The sequence below is a fragment of the Pygoscelis adeliae genome, unplaced genomic scaffold, assembly GCF_000699105.1.
Source record: "Pygoscelis adeliae isolate BGI_AS28 unplaced genomic scaffold, ASM69910v1 Scaffold120, whole genome shotgun sequence".
Lineage (NCBI taxonomy): Eukaryota > Metazoa > Chordata > Aves > Sphenisciformes > Spheniscidae > Pygoscelis > Pygoscelis adeliae.
This window is the reverse complement of record NW_008824032.1, coordinates 3,333,687-3,343,722: the sequence shown is the minus strand read 5'-3', so window position 1 is coordinate 3,343,722 and position 10,036 is coordinate 3,333,687. Positions and strand designations below refer to the sequence as shown.

Here is a 10,036-nt window from a genome sequence, read left to right as displayed (position 1 = left end):
AGCCACAGCTTTTGCTGAAAGGAGTGTTCTCATATTTTTATCATAATGATATTTCTGGTTTTCATTGAAAAAAATGTATTCAATATAACAAAACCTGAAATGTTTTATTCTCCTTTATCCCTCTCACTTTTCCCTCTTGTTTACTCCTCTTTTCCTTTGCAACTGGTATAAGGAGGAGAAAAGGAGGTGAAAAATAAACAAAGTATTTTTTTAATAGAAGGGAGAGAGGGTGCTTCTGTTTCTGTCAAACAAAACAGAAATATTGCATCAAAACAGAAAATACGTGAAAGTGATTGTTGGGGGAAATTTTGTCAGACTATTTTTACTGGTATTTTTATCACCATCATCATTAACCCACTACGCTTTCAGTGCTACCTCTCACTGCTAGGAAAGACTGATGGTTTCTTCAGAAGTCCTGGAGTGGATCCAGAGACCTCAATTCCTGAGACAGGGTCAGGCCATAAAAGCAGGAGGGTGTCAAGCAGTGTCGCAAGGGCAATTCCGGCTGTGGAGCTGGTGATTCACTGCTCCTGTCCCTGGACTAATGACCACCTTTTCCTCATCACATCTTGATCTTTCACTGCCACAGAGCGCAAACAACAAGCAACTCTCAAGCAAGAAAGTAAGCCTTTGCCAGAAGAAGTCACCTGGAAATATCTATACTCTGATCAACTAATGTTCTGACCAAGAGAGATCTCACCCAGTCCCTGACTTTTCCTTTCCTCCAGGAACAAGGTACCAGGCAAGGACAAGCCAATGCTAACAACATCATCAGCCCTAAACTGCTAGGGACATCCCCCTGCAGGAAGCTGGGCTGTATGCAGTGCCCCAAGGTCTCCTTAGGTCAATGGATAAAGGCCAGTATCCTCTGTAGGAAACTGCTTAAACTCAGTACTGATCAGAGCTGTGGCTGTCTAGACTCTAGGACCAACAAATACTTTTGCACCTTTGCTTCTGAACAAGATCAAGATAACATGCTGTGACAGTTTCTCCCTCCAAGAGATTCCAGGGAAGAGACCTCTCACCACAGTATCACATCTTGCAGTTGCGTACCTGTGCATCATGGACAGGGCATCTGAGAAGTTTGTATGAGCAGTATGCTGCATGATCAGCAAGTCAGAAGAATTTGTCCCACATCTTTTCACAAATCTAGATGTAGCCGCTGGACAGGTTTACCCAATGTTTGATAAAGCTGGTGCCAGATGCAATATAGGTCCACTCAGACAAGATAGAGATGCTGGTATTTGGAAGAGGTTGTGCTCTGAGAAAATATAATAAAAATCCATAAGCTGTCAACTGAAGTGATTTGCTTGACTACTATCAGAGGTGGGAGGGTAGAGATAGAAGTAACTCTGCTCCAAGACTGCTCTGCAGGCCAGAAAGATCTTTTCCATCATTGCCTGATGAAAGGGCAGCATTGCTGTCAGGAGCAGATCTCACCCCTGTGACCCATCTGCAAAAACTATGTCTGAGAACAAGGAAACCAAAGGTTTCAGCTTCATAATTTCACTGGTCTTAAAAAATACGCAGGAGATTTTTAAGATTAGTGGCTCGGTTTTCCTGCTTTGTCCAAGCTCTTTCTACAGTGAAGTAAAACAAGGAATGGTCAAGGAGTTGATGTAGTCCCACAAGGCAAAGCAAAGGCATGGGAAATGGGGCCTTGCTCTGTGCTGCGGAGGAGTTACACAACTGTAAAGAAAAAGCACTTTGACTTTGGTGACTGTTGTGCAGATCAAGTGATTTATTGTATTTCAACTTTTCATTTGGATTTGAGACAAACAGATTTTGGCATATCAGCTTCTCCTGTGAGCATATCCCAGACATTCTCAATCCTTGGTGGGAAGGACTATCCTGGAAAGAATTAGGCAGGTTGAGGGGTGAGTCACTGCCCTTGTTCCTTCAGCTGGTGGGATGTGTTCAGTCCTCAGGGAAATTATGGAGGAATGCAACCTCCCTATTAATGGGTCCAACAGAAGAGGCATACCAGCCAGCTGTGAAAGACTGATACAGACATAACAGCATTAGGCTTTGCCATTTCCCTTGGACTCATTCAGTTTGTGACCATGCGCTGTGGAACCAAGACCAACACAGCAACAGAAGGTGGAGATACCATGCCTGTACCTGAGCAAAGACAAACTCACTCCTGATGGTACAACGGCACACGAAGAATTAACCATGCAAGGCATTTGTACAGAGATGGATGGGTCCTTCTCCATAGCCTTCACCATGTCACTGGTCTGTAAAACTAAAAGGCTAGTTGCAGAAACTGAGTTCGATCTGCCCTCATGTGCTGAGGAGAACCAGCAAGCAGGATGATGGCTGCTTGCACTTCCCTTGGCTTCAGGCCACAGGAAGACTAAAGTAAATGAAAGCAAAGTAGGAAGAACATGAATGCCTCTGCTCCAAATATGTTGTGTACAGGTTGCTTGACACAGAGAAGACGAGAGGAAACAGAGAGCAGAGTGCCACAAGGTTGACAATTGCTATGGGCTAAGCATTTTGCAACTGGTTGCCACCACGACTGGAGCTTCTTGTGAAGATGCTTGGAAGAAAGTGAGTGAGATATGGCCAGGGGAGAGCAGGGAGAAGACTGAGCAGCAAGTGACGGAGGCAGAGGAAGTCAGAGTATGTTCAAAGAGTAAAGAGCCCCTCAGCAGTGGGGGGGTGTGGGAGGAGAGGGTTGGGTAGAGGAAAAACATCTGCTGGTGAGTAGGGGGGAAGCAGATGCATGTAAGAGGATGGAATGAGGGGCAGTAGGAGAGCGGGGAAAGCACTGTGTCTAAAGGGCCCTGCAAGGGTCACACCAGAGATAGAAATCTTTCTTTTAGGGGTTGCAAACCACAATTACATTGGCTGGATTAGGGGGGCGTGCCACTGTAAACGGAAGTGGTTTACCCAAAGAGCAAACCTCTCTGCTAAAAGGTTATCTAGAGAAGTATGGAGACATGAATTTAGGAGGCAATTTTTAACCTTGGCAGCTGCCTCATCCAGTCTCCCCAACAAGGCAGATGAAACCTGATGGATACAGGGTTCTGCAATACTAAGGGATATTTCTTGTTTAGTTAATGTTCCTGATTTATACAATGATAACAAGAGCTCAAGGAAAGCACTGCTCTGCCATTCTATCTCTATAGGTCAGAAGTTTAAGGTTTTAGAATTGCCGTCATTTTTTTTAAACATTGAAATACCCAGGCTGGACACTGTATATCTTTTCCACTAGCTGGCATTCTGCAGCAACAGCCTCATTTGTATTCTGTCTTTTACTTGAGCAAAAAAACCCACTCTGCATTGCCACAACTAAGTACTTCCCCACTGCGATACAGAGATTGCCAAACAGTCACACTAAATTCAACATGTCCCTGCTAGCATATTTTATTCATACTGACGGTCTGCTTCACAGTGTGTTCCCAAAGAATTGCTTTAAAATTTAAGCTCCAGACTTCCAACAAAATATATAAAGCAAAATAAAGCAAGTATCTCTTTCTACGTAGCTGTACAATGGAGTTGCCTCTCCTTCAAGGCTGATCTATCACAGATTTCCAGCTGGGTTTTTTTCCCCACACAGAGCTCGAGTGTCTTCACGTACAAAGGAGAAATTTGTGACTTCTTAAAGAGTAGTTGTCTATAAAGTCCTGCTCCTTTTCCAGTTAAAAATGAACTTCGGGCTGAGGAGAAGTTTTGGACTGGATGATCCCACAAAGTGATGCTTCCTCAAGTTCGTGTTCGTGAGTGGACTCCACCAGGACACACAAAGTCCCTGACACTGAACCAACCCTTGGGGCACTGTATTTCTGTCTTGAGGAGCAGGAGTGGCCATATCTGTTGGGGATTAAAGTCTCACTGGCCCCTCTTGGTTGGATCTTCACACAGTAGCCTCTTTCTCACCCTCTGATTTTGTTTGTGAAAGGAAATCCAGCTAAACCCATGATGTAACTTCAAGTAAGGCGTTGCAGGGAATCTGATGCCTTTGTGGGCCAGAGCCACTGTAGGGCTCTCCTTTGCTGTCAGCAAGTCCAGGGTTTCACCCATGGGTCTGGGCAGAACTTACAGGAGCATCCTCCAGGTACAATAAAGGCTGTGTAACATTTGGCACTCTGACACACATTGGGTACTCCTGGGGCTGGGAAGTATCTGGGCTAAACTAGACTCTTTCCACAGCCCACGGGGAAAGACAGGACCTCCAGGGGATGGCTCACAGCCTCTCAGACATGTCTCAGGGTAGGAGGACTCACCATCTGGAGCTTCCTCCATCGTGTCAGAGAGATGCAGGCAGAGTTCACAGCGGGCATCACTACTTTTCCAACAGACCGAACGAGGCAGATCTATCCTTTCTTTTGTGGACAGAGCAAAACACCTGGGGAGAAATGGGGAAAAAAGAGACGTCAGCTGCTGGTGGTGATCTGTGACAGGAGCAACAGGCCAGAAAAGATGCCTCCCCTTACCCTGCGTGAGACATTTCCTGCAACACTTAAGTTTCCTCTCACTGACTCTTACTGCAACCACTTTTTGAACTTTTTCTGGCGTCAATATGAGACCACCCTTGGTGCCACATACACTTGCTAAGGTCATGAGGTTGAGCACTGCTCCATGAGTGACAGTGCAGTCCAGGGATGGCAAGACTGGGCTGCTCCACGGGGGAAGGTGAGCTGGGAGCCAAACAAGGTGATCAGGGCAGGTCCAGTGGCAATAACCATGGTCAGCCACAGTCCAGTGATGTCCAGGCAAGGCCGAAGTGACAAGGAAGGTCTGAGGTCAAGCTGGGAACTCAGGTCACTGTGGTCCAAGGCTAGATGCAACACACACTCGAGACAGCTCAGGCAAGAGCTAAGGCCAAGGGACTGAGCTCCAACGCCGCCCCTGGGCCAGCAAGTGATGAAGGGTCCAGAAGAGGCTGGTCGGGGCAATGACAGCTTGCTGGTGACAGCCATCGCGAGGGGAAGCATAGGAATAACATTACCCCTTGGCTGGTTAAGCACTTCTAACACTTAGCCAATAACAGGACTTACCCTCAGACATCCAGCTTTTTAATTGCCAACACACTTTATTCTAAGACCTCTTCCTCTCCCACGCTTCGATGTAATGCAACTATTAATAGCCTCTCCTGCAAGGAGCTGGAAACAGAGGGAGAGCTAAGAGAATGAATTGTATTACGAAATGCTACAATCGATGCCCTGCAAAGGAGTGGAGAAGAGATGCTCACTGCCGGCTTCTCCTTCTCCCACCAGAGCTTCCCAGGCGGCACTAGCTCCCTGGCTCGGGCAGCTCAGCCACAGCTATAATTCAGTGTTAGCCAAAAATTTTATTTCAGCACGAAAAGCTGAAACAGCAGAGGGCTTCTTGTCACTGTCTGTGGACAAGCCCAGGAGAGGCAGAAATGGTTTGTTTAATGCCGTCTCTCATTATTCCTGGCACTTTATGACTCATTAAATGTCCTAGTTTTGTAGCTAACTCCTGCTGAGCTCAACATTTGATACACATTTATGGGTGGCCTGTTGGCTGTAATAACGATTGAACTATTCATAATTCCCCTAACAATGTTAACTCCTTCCTTTGCGTGCCAGGTTTCCTTTAAACAACTGTAAGATAAAGATACTTGGGACTTCAGTTCTTAACGCAGAATGGATTACATTTATCTGGACAATTTATTAGCATAGCCGTATGCTGCAGTTAGACACACTTGTCCTGAGCCTAGATAAACTATGCTGTGTCCTAATACCTTTTACACTGCTCCCCTTCTGTATCTACTATGCTTTTTACCATGGATATATCCATGCAGATGGATACCTGATACCGATTCCCCTCAGAAGGAGGTCGGCAGCAAACACATCAGTATTCACTCACTTGTATGGAATGGGAACAGGAGCCAAAAGACCCTTCTTGCCCGTTACAGGTGGGTATTAGAAGCAAGGGACCTCTGTTCAAGAACCTTCTTGTGATATCAGTGATCTTGTCAGCTTCTGCCCTGTTTTCCAGCTTGCTTTCTTTGCAAAAGGTCAGCGAGAATTCAAAACAGAGCCCAGCAACATGTTGACCCAACCTGACAACTGATGCAAACAGGGCAACTGCAAGCACTCAGCACAAGTTTGACAGACACAAGTATTTTTCAAGATGACAGCACATTTAACCTGTCTCTTCTGAAAGCATCATGCACAATCACCTCGGAGACAGGTAGACAGGTCTACCCGATTTAGGTTAATTTTCCTTTCATTCACTTGAAGCACAGTCACTTAACCTGGCCACTCTGAAAAGATGTGACTTTGTGTCTACAGTCACACAAATTCAGTCTGCGTATATTTTGGCGCATGACTGAAAAGTCACCAACAAAATCACACAGGTCCGAAAGGAAGGTCAGCATCTTGGGTTACTTTAAACTCAAGCTGGAAGTTATTTGCAGCTTGAACCAAAGAGTCTGACATAGAAATGCGCCTGATTTCAGACGTCTGATTTGGAGGAGAATGCTTTCAGAAATTAAGCTGTGTGTAGGACAGCATTCAAGATGGCCTTGTACTGGGTCTGGCTGGGGTGGAGTTAACTTTCTTCACAGCAGCCCGTATGGTGCTGTGCCTTGCACCTGTGGCTAAAATAGCATTGGTAACACACCGATGTTTTGGCTATTGCTGAGCAGTGCTTGCACAGTGTCAAGGCTTTCTCTCCAACACCCCTCCACCAGCAACCATCTCAAAGGTCAGTAGGCTGGAGGTGGGCAGGCAGTTGGGAGGGGACATAGCTGGGACAGCTGACCCAACCAACCAAAGGGATATCCCATACCATATGAAGTCATGTTCAGCAATAAAAGCTCAGGGAAGGGAGGATGATGTGGGGGGGCATTCGTGGTTATGTTATTTGTCTTCCCTAGAAACCGCAACATGTACTGAGGTCCTGCTTCCCAGAATGTGGCTGGACATCTGCCTGCCGATGGGAAGCAGTGAATGAATTCCTCTTTTTGCTTTGCTTTGCTTCTGTGTGCAGCTTTTGCTTTTCTTAATAACTGTATTTATCTCAACCCATGAGCTTTTCTGTCTCATTTTCTCCCCCAGCCCTGTTAAGATGGGAGAGTGAGAGAGCGGCTGGGTGGGTGTCTGGCAGCCAGTCAAGGTCAACCCACCACAGGGTTCTGGACAAAGATTAATTTTCTTGACTGGTTCTCTCCATTTTGGTTACTGCTGATCACAAAGAAAACAGATGACATAAACTTCAAAGACATTTTCGTATGAGAATTGTCAATTTGATTCAATACTTCCAACCTCAAATATTCAATAGTCAACAGTCCTGATTAAAAAGGAAAAAACCACTTCAGGTCTTACCTTTGAAGTCTTGGCGTTTGAGCTCACAGGATGTAGTATTATGGCCAGCATATTCTAGTTCAAGCCTGTGTTGCCCTACTGAGAGTGGCCCCATTCTCACTCGTGCCTGTTTTATATTCTTGCTGCTTGTCTTAGGTCAAGTAAGAGACCCTGACACTAGCAGTCAGGAGGAGAGTCAAACGACCTTTATGATCTAGCTGGCAAAAACAGGGACAAGAAGGGTCCTGTTCATTCTTGCAAAATCTTTTGTTTCAGAGGTGGTTTGCAGTAGCAGCCACGCTGTGTTCAGAGTCTGCCATAGGGTGGCCCAGAAGGAGCAGATGACGCAGGAGGTCTGCACAGGAGTCCAGTTTGTCACCGCAGCATTTCTCACAGTGCGCAGCAGTTCCTGTCAGCGGGAAGAAAAACAATCACTGATTTCAGTCAAGTGCTTTGACTGCAGTATTTCTGTCTTTGTCCTACATTGTTTTATGCAAGGTTTAGACACTTACTATTGGTGTCTTGGGCTTTTTCTGAAGGATAGTGTTTTGAAGTTAGACACATGGCTGTTACGAAATGAAGAAAATGCACAAAATCACCTCTGGAGGAGTGAAAACAACAAATTGCAATGCACAGGCTTGAGTGTCAGAGAATATGCTTCTCTGGAAGGGATTTAGTTACTTTCTTACTCCATGAAAGAAGTGACATCGCTCAGAAAAGACTCCCTGTGGGGAACTCGATCCTTTGGGAGGGAGGATAAGTTAGTGATTAGAGATGAAACGCAAAGGTGTTTTCAGCATAGTGGCTGCTTGCTCGATTTTCTAATACGGTACATTACATGGTTAATGGAAATGTAGCTTTGCACCTTCTGTTTTTCTCCCAGTAGAATTAATTTCAGCACTGTTTGCATGCCAAACATGCACACTCACAGCTGTGAGCTCCAGGGAGCGGGAGAAGGCACAGCTTGGACCCGCACAGATAAGATCGCAAAGAGTCTGCAACAGGGCTGGGAGCTGAACCCGCTGCCTTTGCCAAGTGACTTCACCACAAGACCATCTTTGCTCCTGCCCACAGGAACTGTCCCTCACCGTTACAGACAGACCTCAGAAGCCAGCAGATCGGGGGAAAAGCATCTGGCTGTTTCGAAGTCCTTTGGGAGATCCGCAGGGATAGGAGTTTTCTGTTCCACTCCGTGACGCAGCAAAGAGGGGAAAAACACCCACCATTTCCCACAGAGCAGCTATCCCTTCCCAGTATGCTAATCCAACCTGCACCCCCGTTCCTGCCAGGAATCTCTCCGTTAGGCTGCATGTGTCATTTATTAAGAAATAAGAGAGAGCAGGGAGGAACAGCTTTTGAAGAAGCAGGCCGTGCACGAGCAGGGAAACACAGCGCTAAATGTTTGGGAACCCTCGGAGGTGAAAGTACCACAGGAGTGCCACATGGCAGTGCTGCTGGCATACATACTGTGCTGCTAACGTAGCTCCCCACACGCCCGTTATGGAGAGAGACAATCGTGGAGCTGGAGCTCACTAAATCTGATGGTCATGAAATGGGAAAGTGAAGGGAGTGAATTGTTGCATGCAACAAGAGCCACCGTCCCAAGCTGAAAGCCCTGGGAAACAAAGCAGCAGGGCATGTAAGAAGTACTTCCTTGGGAGCCCACTTCGAATGAAGCAGCTGAAGTTTTCACTTGGATTTGCAGCTGCGTGTTTGTGAAGAAAATGAGGGTGGAAAAGCTGGAGAAACACCGAGAGAGAGTTTCCGAGAGGACTGGAGGCTTTTACTTGAGAGAGGGAGAAGTACCTCCTGCTCTGCTGGTGTGCTCAAGGTACACGAACTGCAGGAATATCCAACTCGTATTTCCTCCTGCTGGAAGCAAGTCACAAAGCCCCAACTCCTAATTAGCTGCTCGGACCAAGAGGAGATCATCTCTTTTCCAAGTGCTTAGGTAGAGTAAGAGTGAAATCATAAGATGTGAGGCAGCGCTTCTGCTCTATTGTTGCGGTGCCAAAGCACAGCATCTTAAATAAAGTCAGCAATATTATTTTGTATGTGCTTAGGAGCAAACTGTAATCCCTCATCCAACATTTCCTGAGTCTGTAGAGTTACCCCTGTGTAAACGAGGCCACAACTATATATACGCAGCCATTAACTTACTTGGTTCCAATCAGCGTAACTGCTATCTTTGCTTTGTATACCGAAAGAACAAAAACCAGCAGGAAGCTTCTTTACTGGCAGGTCTGTTTCCAGAAAGACAATTTGCATATATTTTTTACATCTCTGGAGAACAAAGCTCGTAATACCGACAAGACAGAAACTTCCCGAAGTCAAAACCTTCAAAACCACAAATCAGCAGAGGGTGATTTGTGAACCTGTCGGTAAAGTTTATCGGGGCGGTGAGTCACCACACGATAATCCCCCAGGTCACCTGGCGGCTTATCCAACCAGCCCGGCCTTGGCTAAAGAATCAGGGAGACGGCCGGGAGCTGGAAACCAGTGACAGTGGGATTTGGCAACTTCCAGCCCACCCGCGATGCATCACTTACGTAGTATTGAGTATTTTATTTAAATGTGCGTAGGCTCGGGCCGTGAAAGAGAGCGCAGCGATGGCCACCCCGTCATCCCCCGGGCACGCAACAAATTCAACAGCACGAAACACACCTCAGCCCTGCCCCGGGGGTCCTTTTTGTCCCAGGGGGAAGGGGACAGGCCCTTTACCCTGCTGGGACTGCTGCCAACAAGGGACCCAC

At 46.5% G+C, this 10,036-nt stretch overlaps 1 protein-coding gene across 1 annotated transcript in view; it reads left to right on the top strand.

The window, feature by feature from the left end:
• NDUFB4 (NADH dehydrogenase (ubiquinone) 1 beta subcomplex, 4, 15kDa) overlaps positions 1 to 10,036 on the top strand; it is a 98,309-nt gene that overhangs the window by 85,488 nt on the left and 2,785 nt on the right. The gene's annotated exons all lie outside the window — the stretch shown is intronic.